Genomic DNA, 19,108 nt, shown 5'->3' on the forward strand with positions numbered 1-19,108 from the left:
CACCATTACCCAAGAAGACCCAGGATAAGTCCTAGAAAACCTGATAAGGGTCTGATTCCCCACAGTCCTGTGGTATATGTAGTTATTTACGCAGGACCAAAATGGTGGCACTCTTAAGCTAATTCCCTAGGAGGCAGAGCAGGGGAAACCTGATCTTATCTGTCATGAGAGACGTGCCAGTAGCCCATTTCACAGGCTGTGAGTTGTTGAATCTGCCAACATCTCAAAGAGCAGCCTAAAGCCTGCCTCTAAGACTAGAGCTGCTCCCATACACGTGGCCAGCCTGAGCGTCCGACCGAACGTGCGGTCAGAGGCCATGCTAGAGCACATGCCAGAGGGTTTACCGTGCTACCAGGTGGCTTTTCTAGCAGCTATCGTCCCTGTGCAGGCTGTCTACAGGCTGGAAGTTGGAAAGCGTGCGTATCGCAGAAGACAACCCCAGCTGCAGGGACTTGTAAAAGATCACCCGGGAGATTTGGAGCAAAGTGGATTTCTGACTATCCTCAACCCAAACTTGTTCCTTAACGATTACACAGTATTTCTTTGGTCTAAATGCTGACCAAAGTATTTGTCCAGAAGTGTCATAGAATTTCAGTATTTGTAGAAAACCTCTTGGGGAAAAGGTTCTGTGGGTAAACCAGCAAGACTTAAGACATTATTTTTATGTGATCAGCATCATCATTAGTGAACTGCTCAGGTTGGAGATTTCACTGTTGCTAGGTGTATGGTACATCTTGTGTATGTGGTACAGGGTCATTTCTCAGGTGTTAGGTGGCTCTGACACTTGATGAGCGTTCATGAAATAGCAATAGGAGCGTGACAAATACCTTGACAGCCCTGAATCAGAACTAGGAGTTTGGTTCCAGGATTGAAGGGAGGAAATTTGTCTTTTCTGCCTGCTGCACTTGAAACAGTTCTTGGAATTGCCATTAGAAATTAAAATAATTCTAATGAACTGAATTTAGGTGGTACTAATGAATTAATAGCAAAATATTTTAACTAAAGGGGCTTTTTTTGGTCCCTTAGGAAGCAGAGATCCTGAATACAGCTATTCTCACTGGGAAAACAGTGGCTGTCCCTGTCAAAGTGGTCTCCGTGGAAGATGATGGGACTGTGACTGATCTTCTGGAATCTGTGGAGTGCAGATCATCAGATGAAGATGTCATTAAGGTAGGATCATACTGCTCTGTTACACAAAGGCAGAGGACCTGCAAACCAGTGGTGTTCTCTAATGTGACAAGTTCTTTCATCTTCCTAACTGTTCTACTGCTGGAAGACAAAGGTTTATTATTGCTGTTACGTATAGATTGGTTCAGTGGAGCAATAAAACAAACACAAAATTTCACACTTTCTATCCTGCATGTCAAATACTTAGAATTGTCTGTCACTTCCCACTTTTGAAGTATTTTTGGACTTCAATCTACCTTTGCCTTTTACTTTTCAGCGGGGTGGGGGTAGGTTCAGGTGTGGACTGTGTAGGTTCAGGAATGTTGTCAGCTGATGTTCTAGAGAAGGAGGTAATTCCTCTGAAGTTGGTTTGCCACATTGGAACAGAAGCTGTACGACTCGAAGTTTGGGTCTCTTCTTGGTACTGACCCAGTAGTGTATTGCAGACAACGTTAGATTTAAATTTGGCGATTACTTTGGTCACAATTGCTACTAGGGGGTCTCACAGGAAACATGTTGGCTGCCAATCATGGACTGGGAACTACTGGATAAGACACTTGACCAGTGGATTTACTCTTTACAACAGCTCTATAGCCTGAACGTCCTTGCAAGATAAAAGTCAGGCATATACTGCTACTCTTAGTTTTTACTCACAGTGTGTACTTTCCTAGCCAGTGGTGAGCTGAGAGCTTGCAGGAAACCTTTTTATTACTGAAGTCTTAGGGTCAGACTGGACCCTCAAGAAAATTGCTGCGTCTTGAAGACTTTCTGCTTGTACTGATATTCCTACTAAAAGCTTGTAAGAAGGAATTGCATATTCCGACTCAGCTTGGTTAATGGTTAACACACATTAATGGTAGTGGAAGGACACGGTCAGCAGTGGTGACTGTGGGAGATATGGTAGAAAGTATTGCAGCATAGCGACAGAAACATTGGCTTGTCTGCAGCAGCTTTTATCTTTTCACAAACTCATCTGTGGCTGTCACTTGAGAATAGGAAATGAGAGACATGGCTACAAATAAAAGTTAAAATTGAATTTTTTTTAACATAACCAGCATGTCACAAAACGACTACAAATACTACAGGCTACCCCTCCAGCTGCTGGAAATCACTGTTATCCCATTAACTTTTGTGAACTGCACCATATTGAGGACTTGGCCTTTGTGAAATTTGCCTTAGCCTAAAGCTGACTGGAATGCTAAGCTTTCTCCCTGTTACATTAGTTCATTTTAATTTGGATTCAAACAGCTGAGGGTATTGCTTAGCTCCAAAGCAAGCCTCCCTGGGCCCCGTTAGCTGAAAAACACTTTTCCTAGTGGATATTTTTTTGCGTTTATGGGCAAAGTTGAGTGTAGGTACTTGGTTGTTACTGTCATATGGGAAGCTCTTGGGAGTTTGAGACATACCTACATAAGCTTAGTAACTTCATGTCACAGAGGGAGTGACAACTTGGAGGAGGGTGATTGAAGAATAGGGCTCAGTATAGGTTTAAATGATCTGTTTTGCGCTCTCTCCAAACAGATTTTAAACATTTTTTTTGGTAAAAAACTGCATTTTTTACACTCATTGGACTTGTTCTAAGCATTTTTTATGTTTCCCTTTTAGAATCTACTCTGGATTTCTGTTTTATCTGAATGGCCACCATGCTGGTATTTTTTGGTTAAATGTGTCTTTCTGGCTGTCTTAATAGAGACTTTTTTTTGCTTCTGTGAAGCCCTTTTGAATCTGGTAAACCTGCCAAATATATCAGACTGTTGGACTGAATCTAGGTTTAAAAACAGAAAGAAATTATTTGGGGTCCTTGTGTTGTGGAAGTTAGTGGGCTAAGTCTTCACTCACTCATTAACTAACTTAGTTTTTTCAGAGAACTAGAAAAAAGAATCTGAAAACATATCATTTGGAAGATATTTTAAAAATCAGTTTTGTTATCTGAAGTTTTAGTTTATCAGAAGTTCACTCCTCCTCAGTAGGAACGCAGGTTTCCACAGCATTAAAATGAGTCGCCAGTTTAAAGTGAGCTCTTAATTGAAAATGTGTCTCCAAGTTTCCAGTTTACCTGCTCTGTTTCAGACCAAGTTTTATGCACAGACATCTTATCTAATGAAGATAAAGGTATATAATTACTGGCCAGCCTTCAGCATGCAACAGTAATTAGAGTTTCTGTTCTCTGGGCATTAGAGTAGTGAATACAAAATGGAAGAAAAAGTCTGCTTAAAATGCCTGGTGAAAGATTACATTTCTTTGTGTCTTTACTGTTGCTGTTTTTCAACGCATGTGTCATGTAGCATCTGACAGATTGATTACGTCTTCATGGCTTAGCTTTTATTTCTTTTTTTTTGGTGTCGATTAATGATGAGTTTTAGCTCATTTTCCTTGCAGAATGAGGATACCTCATTCTTCTTTTAGTTTCAGGTGCCACATTTATCACTCACTTCTTTCATCTGGGACTTCAATGAACTTTAAAGAGCTGGACCAAATTCTGCGCTGACTTGTTTTCTGTCAAACTGCATCTACTTGAACTTGGTTGAATAAGTCAGGAAACAATTTAGTCCATTGAAACAACATTATTGACAAATGATTATCTGAAATTATTCGGTCCACCATGACGGAGTAACCATGCCAAAAAAAAATGGAGGCATGTTATAGGCTCTGTTTCACAAATGAGGAATCTGAGGCACTGAAAAGTTAAGGTGAGAATTTCCAAGTGCTATAAAGAAGTTCTGACCATTTAAGTAGATGGTAAGACTCTCACTGATCTCATGGAAAAAAGAAAGATTGGTGAGCAGAGTTTCTTTGCTGAGTTGTTAATATGGATCAAATTCTCAAGATGATTTAAATCAAGAATGAGTGGAGAGGGAAAAAATCCACATTTTTTAATCTTTCATTTTGAAAAGACATTTCCATTTCAAAATGGCCATTTTTTCAAGGCTCAACAAAGCCTAAAGGTCTCCAAAGCAACACTTTCCAATGCTCTGGGTTTTCAGTTTGATGAGGTAACTGAAAATCTGCATTTTGGTTGCCTTGAAGTGAAAACACCTTTAGGTTCATTTTGTTTGATCAGTTAACTAAAATTTCCAATATATTCTCAGCTTTGTCCAGAAGCCACTTGCCAGAAGTCACACAGTGAATAGTGCCAGCACTGGGAACAGGATTCTCTGGCTTATTTTTATATTACACTGTGTATTTTGTAGAGGACTCAATTCAAAATCTGTGTGTTATCCAAAATCGCATGCTTTTCTAACAAAATACCTTTAGCTTATTTCCTTCTAGAGCTTCTTGTACTTTTCTTAGGTCTCAGATAAGGATGCAGACAGGAGGCAGGTACACTACCTTTCGTCTGTATTACAAGCAAACTTGGTGGGGGGGGAGAAGGAGTGAAAGGAGGCTTGTTACTTGTGGCATCCATCCTTTGCACAGTGTGGGACTTACCACAGAGCCATGGGGCTGTGTCCCCCCTGCAGGGGCCGTGCAGGATGTTACAGCGTGCCTCTCGCCCTGAATTCCCATTTCCCAAAGCTGCAGCTCTAGGACCAGTTCTGGCCGTGGGACAATTGCCTGGTATTTCTGCTTGTCGTCTGCAGAGTCTCATCCCTCTGACTGTGCATGAGGAGCAAAGCAGTCATATTTTATCCCTGCTTGCTGTTTGTCGAGCGGCTGCAGGGTTGCAAAGCCAGACTGTCCCAGCCCCAGCTACATGGTAGGAAGGTTTTGCCTATCCAGGTGAAGGCTTGGTACCTGCTTTGTTCTGTATTTGGACTTTTGCTTTGGACTGTATTAGAGGGGGTAACAATGCACTTGGCTATTTATAAAATACTACTGCAGACTAATAAATCTTTCAATAACACTTAGTGTGGTTTTATCAGTGGCAAAATAACTTATTTTTAATCAAGTGACAGACTTTACAAAAACTGAAGTATCAGAGCATTTAAAATAGCCTGAAGCAGACAGTGTTTTAAAACATTAAACTTTTAACAGCTCTTTGTCTTACTTCTTACACTGGCGCACTTCAGGGAGAAGTTGAATTCTTCTCAAGTCAGCGGAGTGACAGTAAAAAATCAAAGGGAGGAGGTAATCGGGTCCAGGATTTTATCTGCTCCTTAGTTTAGCATTGGCAGTTTCAGTGCTGCAGATTTCACAAGCATGTTGCTAGTGGCAGTCCATTTGATATTCTTTTCACAACGCATTCTTGGATGCATATGATTACGCAAGCTTTCAGTTCCAGCTTTCAACTAGAAAATAAAAAAAAAAACTAGAAAATAAAAAACCCTCACGTCTGCAGGTTGAAGGCATGGGCCTCAAAAATGGAGGTACTATAAAGATACACAAAATTTCAAGAACAGAAGCGTATGAAGAATCCCAGTTTCCCTGTGATCTCTCAAGTTTAAGTCAAGCTAAGAGTGATTTGAGATGCGTGTTATGGCTTGTTTGAGTCTAACAGCTCACCCAGTCAAAAGGGGGAAGCCAGTACTCACCCTTTCCTGGTGCTTGCTCCGGTGAATTAGTGGGGGGAGAAGCACAGGAGGAGAAAGCACCCTGCCGTGGGCGCAGAGCAAAGCAGGAGAGAGGGAAGAGTGAGGAAGAGCAAGCCCCTGTTTCAGAAGCAGTGAGCTGTTAAACTAGCTAACCAGAATGTGCAGTATCGCGTGCAGGTGAGGCTGTCGCGTGAGCTTTGGTCACTCGGGGTTCAGAGGACCCAAGTAGAAGGAAAAAGCAGATGTAATCAGCATAGTTTGTTGAATGATATCAAAGAGAATGCTTTCCGGTCGGCAAGTGGGATTTTGTCTAGATTGAACATTTACATGGAATATGTTTGTGTAGGGCTGAATTTTAGAATGGGAAAATACATCTCTGCCTTGAGGGTTGGGTGAAGATCAAGTTCAATCTGCCGTGGTTTTCCGCAATATAATGTGGTTTCTCTCACCAGCTGAACTGCTTTATTCCATCGCAAATAATTTTGATCTGTCTTGAAACAAACGTCTGATTTAAGTCAGCAAATGAATGTTTTTATTTTCTGCAATGTCTAAACATTTCATTTTGATAGAAAATGATGAAATCATGTCCTGTCATTTCAACTCAGTTTCAGTATTCCAGACATCAGAATCTTTATGAACTTTTCACCTCAGGATGAAGCAACTGTGAAAAAGAAAATACTTTTTCTGATCTGCTCTAGTAATCAGGAGACAGGACAAACTCAGAAAAATGCACTGTCGAAAGTAAAAGTTGTAATAATAACTATTGAGTTCAGTCCATGTGCTGTTGATTTTGGTTAAAAAGGGAGCAGGAGCAATTTTAATCTCTCTCTGGCATGAAGAGCAGACATGGCAAAGATGAGTCCTGAATGTAGAGCTGGTATAACAGTCCCACATCTCCCAGGAATCAACTGAAACTCACCTAAAGCTGTTGAAGCTACTGGATTTGTCTCTCTCATATTCTGCCAATTCATCATTCTGATGTGAATCTTGAGAAATAACAAGATTTCTGTGGAGTTGTTTGCCTTTTTGTAATCGTCTGCATGGAAAATCCCAGTGTGACTGGGACAGTTGCTGTTGACTACAGTTCCTTTGTGTTTATGGAAGGCTGTAAGCATGTAAGATACAAAACTTCTCTGTAACAGAAAAATCCAAATAATTCCTGAATTGACACTTCCTCAAAATTCTACAGAAGATGCCAAGAAATCTGTCTCTTTGTGCTTAATGGGAAACAATATATGTTCTTGTAGATAATTTCTTTCTTTCTGTGAATATTTCTGTTCCTTCATGGGAAGGAATATGTCTATTTTCATGAAAAGAATGAGGCAAAAATTTAACGAATATCCCAACAGTGATGCCAAAGAGGATCTGAGTAAGGAATTCTTTTGAATAATGAGGCAGGGATCATGGCTTCCCTTCTTATTAGCTGCTGGTCCAAAGTGTTTATGAAGAGATATAGACAGCTAGTAGTCAGCTATGATTGTGAAAAGTAAGAAAGAAATTATTGGACTTGAAGAGCTGGTTTTTTTCCACAGGTAGGTAATTTCAAGTTTCATATTTGATATTTTGGAGTTTTTTGACCTGGAGTTAGAGAAGAGAAGTTTTTAAGAAAGTAGCTTTGAAATTCTGGAAAAGGTTCATTTTCAGAGCCTAGGTGTTTGCATGAGCTGATGGAGTAGACCTAATCACTTGCTGAACTCAAAATGTGAATGTCCCTAGTATGTTAAACAATTGCTAAGGTGCAAATCTGTGACTGTTTAAGTAACGTGGAGCTGCCGTCCCTGCCTCTCTGCTGGCCATGAGTGCAGCTGAGTGAAAATGAATCAGTCTGGGGGTTTTTTGGTGAATGAGCTGCCTGCCTGCTCAGCTCCCTGCTCCCTGGCTGAGTTCATTTCAGATGCCCACGAAGCTTGTGCCAGCACTGGGAAAGAAGTGACACTGGCATGGGAATCAGTAGCTGAGGGTGAGAGGTGGCCAGGAGTGCTTCCTTCTATTGTATATTCACTGAAATGACATGTGAAATTACGGCTTTGCACAGGCATTCCCACGCTGCCACATCATTAGTCTGCTACCATTCATGTGAAAGGCTTATCCTGGCATGTGCCTGTGAACCCCCCCAGTGAAGATGCTCAGGAACTATGGTGAAGAATATCTTCCAAGTGCCTCACCTATTTCTGAGTATCAGATTTGTACAGCAAAGATACCCCTGTAGGAATGTCAAAATCACCTTGCCTTTCAAAGGGGATTTGGGGTCTTACTGGTTTTAGCTGCTTTCAAAGCCCAACTCACTGTATACTGAATCTTGGTATTGAGAAATGCTCCATCATCTCAGTGGAAAGAGATTGGTTCATCTCTAGAAAAAATGTGCCAAGGAAGTAAGGAGCAGACAAGCAGAATACAAAGGAAAATTAGTTTTCTTCTTTCTTCCACTGTGCTAAGCCAGCAGTGCATTACTGAAGCACATGATGTCACACTGATATAAATGAAAGCTAAATTGGGCTCAGATCATCCAATAGCACCTGTCTCCAAAACAGGAACTTGCATTAATCATTATAAGTTGTGATTCTTTCTCTTACAAAGTTCCCTTTAGCTTTAAAACTCTTGTGTTCTTCAGTTCCAGTGCCTGTCTGCCACTTTCTTTTAGATGTGATATTTATAGCTCTTTGTGCCTGCTCTAAGCCATCCTCCAGATCATGACAAAAAACTCTGTGTTGTTTTATTACTACACAGTAAAAAGTTACAATATGCCATATAAATTATTGTCTTCTCAGCCCAATTTAGGATTTTTCTGGACATATCAGATACAGCATAGCCACTAAATGACTTTGCTTTTGCTTAGCATTTGCAGGACTGTCCAGATATTGTATTAGCTGTGGAAGGGATTGGTCTTATTAAAATACAAGGTATTTTCATCTGATTTAAATATGCTTAGATCCCGTGACTGTATCAGTGCTATGTTGATTAATATTAGCTGAAGATTAAGCTGATGATCCAGAGTTAGTAGGGAACTAACTAGGTGGTCAGATCTGAAACATCCTGATTATTAGCTATGGGATATTTGGAAGACTCCTAGAGTTCTCAGAGGCAATTGGAAGAACAAGGGGCTTATTAAGGACATGCATATATCAAGGAAAAAAAGAGCCTATGAGTGTTAGGAAGGCTAAGAGGTTGAAAGGACATAATACATAAGTGTATTGTGTGAACACATAAGTGTTCAGAAAATGTGTAGATGTGGCACTTCAGGATGTGGTTTAGTGGGCATGGTGGTGTTGGGTTGATGGTTGGACTTGATGATCTTAAAGGTCTTTTCCAACCTTAATGACTCTGTGATTCTGTGGATGAGCCCCCAGGACTTGTAATTGTGTCCAGTTCTCTCTTCTTCATAGGTAATGTGTTTAATTGGTATGCTCTAGTGGTTAAACCTGGGTTGGGATTTTAGGCATTACAGATTCTAGTAAGGGCTCAGTCAGCATACAGTGTATGACACTTGATTTTCATTTCATTTGCCTCTGCCTTAATAAGATTGGATAATAATTGGATAACCCGTTGGATGGGTTTTCAGATGCGGCACTGAAATGTGCTGGTTATAGTAGGGGCTCTGGTATATGCTTTCAGCTGTGACATCGGTGTGCTATTGTGATCTTTGGCATGTCATTAATTTGATCTGTCTCAGCATAGACACATACAAAAGATGTATAATGGTTCTGAATTACCTTGACGGATAAAGAGCATTAATACTAAATCCTTGAAAAGTGCTTTGAGATCTTTACATAAAATGGACTATCTAAGCATCATCATTATGATTGTTAATAATATACGTAACTAGGACAGAGCACAGATTCTTTAGGAAGCACTCTTGTTAGATTTAACTTAATCACAGCACATAAAAACTACTGTCATGATAAAATACTAGTGGCTGACTAAGGATTTAGAAATATTTCCAGATTTCTTATGTAACAGAGTCTGTGCAGGTCTGCTGACTGAAGATTTCTTCCCTTTTATCTACCGTCTGGACCATTTTGCATTACTTTCTAGGACCTTGTTGAGGCAAGCATGTAACCCTCTTTGCCTGAAGCTTAAAAGGCAAGGACTTTGTACGTCAGACCACTTGCTAAATGGATTGACTTAGGCAAGGTAAGTTTCAGACCTTCGTGGCTGATCCACTGGAATAGGGTACCTTTCAAATTGTTTTTCTATTCTGTATTAGGGAGATAATCATGCTCATTATTTACCAGACCAAGGATTAATTAATAAGGAGAGAAGAAATGTAGACACAAATCCAGAGGGTGGGCAGTTGCCTTTGGTACCCTGAAGTGTGACGCTCATGTCCAGCGCAGTGCAGAGCAGGAGGGAGTCCTGCAGGTCGGTGTCCTGCAGCAGCTGTAACGGTGAAACGTCTCTGTCCACGGAGCAGGTTTTCATGTCTCTCTTCCCTCCCATATATGTGCAGGAAAATGAATGTAAAGACAATGTACAGGCGGTGATGTGACCGCCTTTGGACAGACTTCTGACTCCAGTGCTTGACTCTGTTAGCTGCTGCTGTCGGTACAACTCAGCTAGTGATATCCAACCTACCCATCATCTCTCACTCCTCCTGTAGTTCTTCTGTAGTGGCTATCCAGCTGTTCCATGCTATCTGTTGCTGCTGCTTCTGCTATTTTTCTGTGCTTACTATGTCTTAAATATTTTTCTCTGTGTTTCTGCCCTTACTTACCCTTTGGGTTGCCAGTTTTTAGCCTTCTTGTATCAGTCCCATTGCTAACATTTTCTGAAAGCTTTGAGACAATAAAATATCTAGTGGTATACTAATGTCTCGTAAGCACCACTGGCTGCATGTCTAGATCCTGCAATTCCTTATTTGAGATCTGCAGAAGTTCTGAACTTCCACTTAGGGAGCTAGATAAGCTTGGGCAGAGCAAATGTATCCTATGAAAGACCAATTCATCCTTTTCCAGATACCTTTTTTGATGTGGCATAATCAAGTTTTAAAATTTGCTATTCTTAAATAGCTCAAGAAAGAGTATGTTTTGAGGCAGATGGTTTTGCATTGTTTCATTCTGTCAAGTGCAGTGTAGCCCTGGATTGTGCTCTCAGCTCTTCCCTGGTTTTCCGTGATGACTTCTGGCTACCCATTTACTTGTTCTCTTTGCAGTTACTTATAAAATTGATGTAGTACTTCTGAAGGATTTCCAAGCGCATGAGAAAGTAAATAAGTAAAACACGTCTGATGTCAGAATACAAGGAGTTATCTGAGTCCAGTTTATTATAAAAAATAATTACTTGTAACAGTTCTCGTGCTTTACACGTGTGAGAGGATCTGGTCTATTGCCTTTTCTAAGACTGTGGCACGGGTGTTCTATTTGTTTGCAGGAGATATTAGTGCTATTATTTTTCCCACTTCAACTACCCGTAGAAATGCTGAACAACTTTCCTGTTTCAGCCGTATTTTGCAGCATCACCTTGTTTAACTGGTTATTGGATGATAAGCCTGGTTTCTGAAGCTATTTAGGCATTCAAATCCAATTAATTTAAATGGGAATTAGAAACCTAAGCACCTACAAAAACTGGCCTTAATGGCTCTTCAATTTTAGTTAAAAATATAACTGTATTTGGAGCAGGTGGATATTATAGAAAGCTGATATTTTCTCCCAACTTATATAATCTCTTCCGTATAATAACTGTTAAAAATAACCTGATTATTTGCAAGCAGGTAATTATTTTTGCAACTGTGAAGGGGTTTTGTTGTAAATTTAGGGTTGGAGTAAATTTAGGGCACCTTCTTTAGACTTCAGGATTTGAGTGCCTTCAGCAATTTCTTTTAGGATTTGAGAGCATGTGAAAAGCTGTTTGTGTGAGATTTTGTGCAGATCTGGAGCTGATACCGAAATGAAACCTATGAACATGACCTTCCATTACATGCTCTGTTTCATTCTACTAAAAGCCAGAGAGGGAGAAGTGAGACTTCAGTAATGAAGGAAAGTATCATTTGCCCTGGTGACTAGGCATCTAAAGGCATGATGGATATGTACCAAACTACATCTTATGCGTTGTCTGTAAGCATGAGATTAATTGTATCTGACTGTCACGAAAAGAAAAAATCAGGGCCAGTCTCACATGCACACATACAATTTCTGCTAATGATTGTATCTCATTTCTGCCACTGAAAATCCAGAGTTAACCCAGTGTAGTTAGTGGGATTGCTCTGGACTTTCTTTGATGAGGAGAAGAGACAGTCTAGTCCTCACTGGGAAGTTTTTCGGTGTCTAAGCACAGCTTTCACCGTCACTGGGAGGTTTAGTTTTGCATCGGCTTAATGCTGAAAGCAAAGATCAGCCAGAGCCAATTTTAGCTGTTTCAGTGCCATAGCCGTAAGTCAGCCCATGTTTCCTTGAAAGTTCTTCACACATTTTGATAATGCTGAGCTGAGTTTTAAGCTTGTAACAAATCTTGAAAGCAACTGTTTCCCTAGGGCTGAGAATTTCACCACAAGGCTTTCACACAAGCCTGCAGATGGGATAAGAAACAGCCCCTCTGGCAATACAGTTGTATGTACTATACTAATTTTTGAAGACACCTTGATGAGTAGTTTTCCAAATTCTGCCCTTTCTTCCCAGGTTAAACAATGTGTGTGTCTAATCTCATCTCCATCTCTCTCTTTTCCAAGTAGATTCAGCTGGGCTTCATTCATTGATAGTTATTTGGAGCTCAGGCTGCTAGGAAAGCTGTCCATAGGTACAAGTAACCTCTTCCTGTACTTTTTAGTATCCAGATCTGACAGTTATCATCTGGTCTCTAGCAGGGCTAATTACTGATAAGAGTTTTTTCTTCATGGGCTGGCTGGTTGGTTGATTTGTTGCTGTTGAGGTTTTGAGAAAACCAAGTGCATAAAATGAGACGTTAAATGACATAAAGTGTGCCTAACACAGAAAAACTGTAGGAAAGATAAATCAGAAATTACTAGGGGACATGAATGAAGATAATCCCAGAAGCACATTGGCTGGGAGAGGACTTCCTTCACTTTCTAATGAAACTCCCACCTAAATCCATTATAGCTTCTGAAGTCATTGGGACAGGGAAATAAAAGAATTGTAGTACCCCAATATGTAAATATAGATGTAGAAGTTTGTTTGGAGAGATGGAGGTTAGAGGCCAGATATCATGAAATCAAACATAAAGCTTCTTGGCAGAAATTTAGTCAGTGCATTAGTTATCATGGATTTTCATAAAAATAAAGTAATAATGTTTCAGTTCATAAATGTGAAGTGATAGCCTATGAGTTAGCCACTGAAATGATATTATAGACCAAAAAAAGAATAATAGAGGAAATTGAGAAAGCAGAAGAGAGAGTTGTAATAGAATTGGGTATTGGCATAAATACATATCATGAAAGGGAGATTGATTTAATGAAAGATATCAAAGTCAGAAACTCAAGGTGTTAAAAAGATCATCGGCTCATCTGATAAAGAATCCCTAAGGCTACACAACTTTTAGCTGAAACAGCCAGATTTACTTGAAGTAGACGAACTTTAAAATTGTATAAGGAATAACATATTACAAGGGAACATGCTTCTGCAGTACACACAGTCTATTAAGAAGTTGTGCAAAAGAAGAAGAGGTTGATCCACTGGAAAATGATCTTTGCTCATAAGTTTTGTCAGAAGATTTACAAGTACATATGGGAATGAGAAATTGTTGTAATCCAAAGAGCCTAAATAGCAACAATTACATGGCAGCAAGCTATGAGTATTTGGAAGAAAGCACTCCTGGTGAAATAAGTTGGCCAGGCTACTTCTGTGGATGGTGTTTTGTACATAAAAAGCAGGTAGGACAGACACAGATGGCATGTGAGTGATGTCTCCATCTAAGTGTCTGCTAATGTGGAAAGATTTATTTTAGTTGGTGAAAGCCTTTCAGGATTCACCCATATCCACCTATAAGTGCAAAGAAATTAAAATCTCCCTTGTCTGCGTATGTCTGAGGGAAGAAGGCTCAAAGAACCAGATGAAACTGTGCTAAGATCTCCTCTGAATATCTAAGGGTGATTAGAACAGCTCTTTTTTAGTACTGCTTTATGCAAAAAAATGGAAGCCAACAAGTCTGAAGTGCAGCTTCATCCCCTGCAGTCCTATAGGCGTGAATAACTGCACACTGAGATTTTGCAGCAATCATAGTTCTGTTGTAAGTATCACATCTTTCCTTTTCCTTTTCCCTCCATTATACGGAGTCCTGCTTCTCAAACAAATAAAAAGAAAAGGAGCCTCTTCTTAACTGCTCGATCTCAGCCCACTGATACATGCACATAGGTACACAGAGATTGGGTGAGGCACCGCAGACAAGAGCCCAGGGAGGATCTATACATATCTTGTAATCAATTTTTCTCTTTCTATAATGCTTTTTTGCATGGTGAGGATCATCTCTGCTTCTGAAAAAATTTCTGAATAATCTTAGCAAGTCCCTCATAGCATCTTCCTGAGGTAGACAACCCTTATTCACCTGAGGGGGAAATAAGGAGTTTAATAACTCGCCTAAAAATCTCACAGCAAATAATTCTTTGAGAAGTTCAGAAGGCTTTGTGGAGCCCACTGAATGCTGCACCACTCAAAGAAGTGCTCCCTCTTTCTCAGTCCTACTCTCCCTGGGAATGGATGAGTGGCAATCATCAGATACCTGCAAAATTTTTCATAGTAGGTCTTGAAGTTGAGCACAACTGAGTGATGGCGCAGGCGGGCTTCCAGCAGGAAAAGGGAGGAGAGTGACAGGACGCCAGCGAACCCTACAGTCTGCCATTTTGAAGCCACAATGTCAAGTGCATGATTAGTGAGCACAGGGACACCCAATGAGCCCAGTCTCTGCTCTGCTTTAAATAAAAAAGGTAAGTTTACGAGCAGCTGGAATTGTGGTACCAGGTTGAGCTCAGTACAACTGCAGTAATATTTAGCCCTTGTCATCAGTTGTCTACTCAGCCCACTGGTGAGTGTGAAGGACAAAACCAGAGTGGGCTCCTGCCAGCTCGCTGTGCCCAGAGCTTGGCATGAATATGTACATTTTTCCAGGAAATTTTGCATATAGTTGAGCTGTCCAGTTTGTTCACGTCGTCTGGAAACCGAGAGGGTGCAGCTGCCCAGCTGCTCCAGGTGCCTGCCATGCAGCCAGAGTATGCTTATGCAGGGGACTTGCGGATTAGCATAAGCGAAGCACTAAAGACCAAGTATGTCTGGCACAGCTTCGACACTAAATACGTGAGTGTTGCTGGGTTTTGGCCATGAGGTTTTTACAAAAGAGCAAATGTATCTCTGAAATGCCAAAGAAGATCTGACAGGCTGCACCACCGCATCACTTACGTGCCCTGTAAAGAAGTGAAACACTCACGTACCCACCTCACACTTGAACCAGCAATTCCTGAAGAGCCTGGCTGTAACAACGGCTCCACTCATCTTCCTGGGAATTTCGTAAGCTTAAGGAAAAAAGTCATCTTAGCATCCTGCTAAAAAATAAGGAAAATACTCTGCTCTTTCATATAGGTGTATGTCAGGGACTCAGACCTCTAACGTAGTTCACCAGTGTGGGCACTCGTTGCCAAACTAAAACACACCAGCCTCGTGAAACGCACTTTCTTTGCCAGCTTTATTCCTCCCCTCTGAGCTGTACCTGCAAAGGTAAGTGCTGAAGATTAGTTAGTGCTGTGGTAGTACTTCTGGAAGCACTGCTTTTGGGAAAACAGTCTGCATCCCCTGATGCTGATGTGTCTGGTTTGATTCAGAGCTTACTTAGACATGAGTGAGTCAAGAAAGAGGAGTCTGCACCTCAGTTTTGTTGGAAAAACGGATTGGTCTTATGCTTGCGGCGCTGTATTTGTGTGATTGGTAGAAGAATGAGAGATGGTCTAGGACTAAGGCTCCATTACCTGCCTTGTTCAAATAAATAACAATAACTGAATGTAAAACTCTGCTAATTCCCCTTCCTGCTCCCCTGTACCATGTGTGCTATTTTCGAGAAGAGAACTTTTATTTTGGAAGGTTCATTTCTGCCGGCTGATACAGTGGGTGACAGCAGCTACTCTTTCAGGAAATAGTGAAGATGTAACACGTCTCTAAGCACTGCAGGAGCAAGTGAAGCTGCTGCCCGACAATCCTGTTACATGTTTTCACAAATGTTTCTTTGGAGGTGGATATATGTCTTTGAAAGGAGATGCAGGTCTCTCCAGGGTACTGCAAAACCTGCTGCAAATCCTGGTGTTCAAAAGTCCCTTTCTTATGCTTCCGGATTTAAAACCTGTAATGAATTAGGTAGATGCAAGAGTAGTCACCCATCCTTTGTGCTGTAATCCTGATTTCCAGAGGGGGATTTTCAGCATGAAAATGAAGTAGCAGAATTTGATGTCCACATATGATCATTTGGGACCTCAGCACCCAAGTCCTTCTACTGCCTTTGAGAATCCCAGCACTGCTATGCTAAGCTGGAAGATTATGCTAACAAATTAGACCGTTGTCCAATTACTCATGGCTTCATCTGTTTTCCCCTTCATGTCTTTGTTGCCTGCATCCAGAATGCATGCATGGAGCTGCTGTGCTTCTTCCAGCCTGTGCTGGGAGAGACAAGCTGCTGACTGGTACAGTTTTTCCATCAAGTGTCTGGAGTTTGTCACAGGCTTTAAATAGGAGTTTGCTGGAAGAGGCCCAGCTACTGAGTACACAAACCCATTCCTGTAGCTTCTGCAACCTGGTGTCTTCACATGAAATACAGCTTCACTGGTGCTTCTTGATCAGTTATGCAACTTTGTAATTAACGTCATCAATTCCTAAACACTGAGAACATGCAAGACGTGTCAGTGCAACAGGGTAGTGTGCTTCCAGATGGAGTCTCTTTCATAATCTGGCTATTCTTTCTTCCTGGTTGTCTGAAGACAGTTCAGATATCGAAGTTCAGGACGCACCTCGATTTGACAGTAAATAGACACATGGTATGAGTGCTTGTCAGGATGGAAAGAGCGTGAAAGCATTTGGAAGATCAAAGCAGCATGACTCCCATCAGAGTCAATGGAGAACAAGCAGCTAAAATCTTGCAAAATGTTTTCAAATTATCCTCCACCTTCAATTCTCCGTCCTCACTGAAACCAGCTCCTGAAGCGTTTTATTGAATGTGTTCCTCTTGTCATTTCTTTGAAAGTGAAAGGAAGCTCAGAGGAATTGTAGGCTCAGGTTAGCAGCAACATCAACTGCTTTTCACGTGAAGACCAAATGGCACCTGGCCTGCACCATCATGTAACCCCATTAGCCGCAACAGGGCTGACGGGTTGAGAGCTAGAGCGCAATTTGGCTTTCTTTTTAGTTATAGTGAGAAAAGCCAATGTTTTTCTAATCTTACACTGACCCTGAGCATGTTTTAAGAACTGTCTATCTGGTCAGTTGTCTTCTGCATTGTAAGAGCTGTAGACACAAGACAGACTTTTCATCTTACCACGTTTATTACTGTCTCTTGGTACATGAATATTACAATAGCACCTACATCTCCCAACAACATCAGAAACTGCAGTTACCTATCACAGAATCACAGAATCATTAAAGGTGGAAAAGACCTTCAAGATCATCAAGTCCAACCGTTAACCCAGCACCTAGAGACTATCCTGTGACAATCTAAACAGCTATGAATAAAACATTAATGAATGAACAAAATGAGCAGAAAACAAACCTTTTATGAGGTCAAATGGCAGAGATGAAATAGAAACTGTCTCTTTGGTCCTCACCTGGATTCCTACCCATTCCATGAGTGTGTTTTTTGTTTCATAATTTTGTCTAGAATATGTCTGTGAGAGGAAAGTTTCTGGCCTGTCTTTCCTATTTATGCTAAATATAGCTATTTTCATGGTGTATTCTCAAACTTTAGAGTAATGAGACTTCATTTCTAGCCCCAGATAACATCTGCAGATAGCGTTCCCCAGCACTTTGTGACCATGGGAAAGCTTTGTAAACGTTTCATTCGTTCATTTGCACAAGGAGGATAATATTTATGTACTATATAAATATGTATTTATATGAAAAAGTGCACACGAAGCCACACGTTTATGTCGTGAACACTGAGACTTCGCTATGATGTGCTTTACAAAGTGTTTTTGGGAGATTTTTTTTTTTGCAGAGTGCTGAGAGACTCTTAGATATAGGAATAGTTTTAATATAAAATGTTCATCATCATCACCATTGTTGTTATTATTTTATTAGACTGCGCAAAGAGACATGGAAATAAAACAGTATTGATAGATAGTAATTTATCTGATCCTAAATCAGGCCTTTGTTTAGCTGTATGAGGAAAGCAGAATGCCTTTGCTCCCATCTTTTTAAAATGTTTTTTCCTTGAATTTTCTTCATTTAATGAAATGCAATCAATTTTCAGGCAATGGCTTCTCTTATGCGTCAGAATACTTCACAAAATGACATAAATTACCACCATTATTTCTAGAAATACAGGTAAGAATAATATATTTAGCATCTTATCACATAAGGAAAGAAGAAAGTATGAAATAATGTTTACTTTGTGCACTACAGACTTATTTAATTGCATTCTAGCAACATAAATTATGTTGCTACATATACTTTAGTTCACTCCAGGTCATCAGAAAGGGTGCTGAACACCACAGTCTACTTCTGTCTCTTGTCTAGAAGTTCAGAAGAGCTTTAAGTGGTGGATTACACATGGGTTACATTGTTCTGTTAGTGTGCAAAATACATTTTCCAGTACAACAGGACATGCTTTTCCTTTTTGTGATCAATATTGAATCTGAGCAACAAAGATGAAATACTTGTTTCCCTTTTTACCCAGAAAACCCACATTTCTTGTAGATAATACACATGGACTAGAGTCCGGAGAAATTGTACATTACCTACCTGAGTATATGGCTTAAAAATCACTGAAATCTTCAAACTGAGTTGAAAGGAACGATATGTCCAGCTATGGAAAACATTCCTAACAGTCATTTGTCTAAGCAGATCTTAAAAACTCCTGCAGGTAGTAATTCTGCCATCTTCCAGTCCTTAATGATCCCTAGAGTTGGACAGTTTCCGATACTCTCTAGTTCAGATCCTTTGCTTCACTGCTGTCACCAGGCCAGTCTTTCCCCATCCTGAACGTAGTTGGTTTTATCCAACTTTATATTTTGCTCTTACCTTTCTTGAATTGCATCTATCTATTTCAGACAATTTTCTACACTATCAAGATCATTTTGAATTTTAATCCTATTCTCCAAAGTACTAACAACCCCTCCCAGCTTGGCATCATCTGCAAATTTAATGAAATTAATTAAATGAAAATTAAATGAAAGACTCCCATTGACTTCAAGGGGCGTTGGAGTGAACCCAAACTGTCTTACATCTTTAAAAAGTGGTTCAAGTGAAATACACTTATTGCTTTACAGGCTGTTTTTGTAAGGGAAAAAGACAGATGCATGCTGAATAATTCAGGGTCATCGTTGCTGACTGGGA

At 40.3% G+C, this 19,108-nt stretch overlaps 1 protein-coding gene across 1 annotated transcript in view; it reads left to right on the forward strand.

Annotated features, from left to right (window-relative positions):
• The first annotated feature begins 1,032 nt into the window (after positions 1–1,032).
• The window catches only part of TMEM132D (transmembrane protein 132D), a 40,725-nt gene continuing 22,649 nt past the window's right edge, over positions 1,033–19,108 (forward strand). The window contains exon 1 of the mRNA XM_010293509.1: positions 1,033–1,170. The gene's annotated coding sequence lies outside the window, so the exon portion shown is untranslated. The remainder of the gene's footprint in view (positions 1,171–19,108) is intronic.

The sequence above is a fragment of the Phaethon lepturus genome, unplaced genomic scaffold, assembly GCF_000687285.1.
Source record: "Phaethon lepturus isolate BGI_N335 unplaced genomic scaffold, ASM68728v1 scaffold30270, whole genome shotgun sequence".
In the NCBI taxonomy this organism is placed as follows: Eukaryota; Metazoa; Chordata; class Aves; order Phaethontiformes; family Phaethontidae; genus Phaethon; species Phaethon lepturus.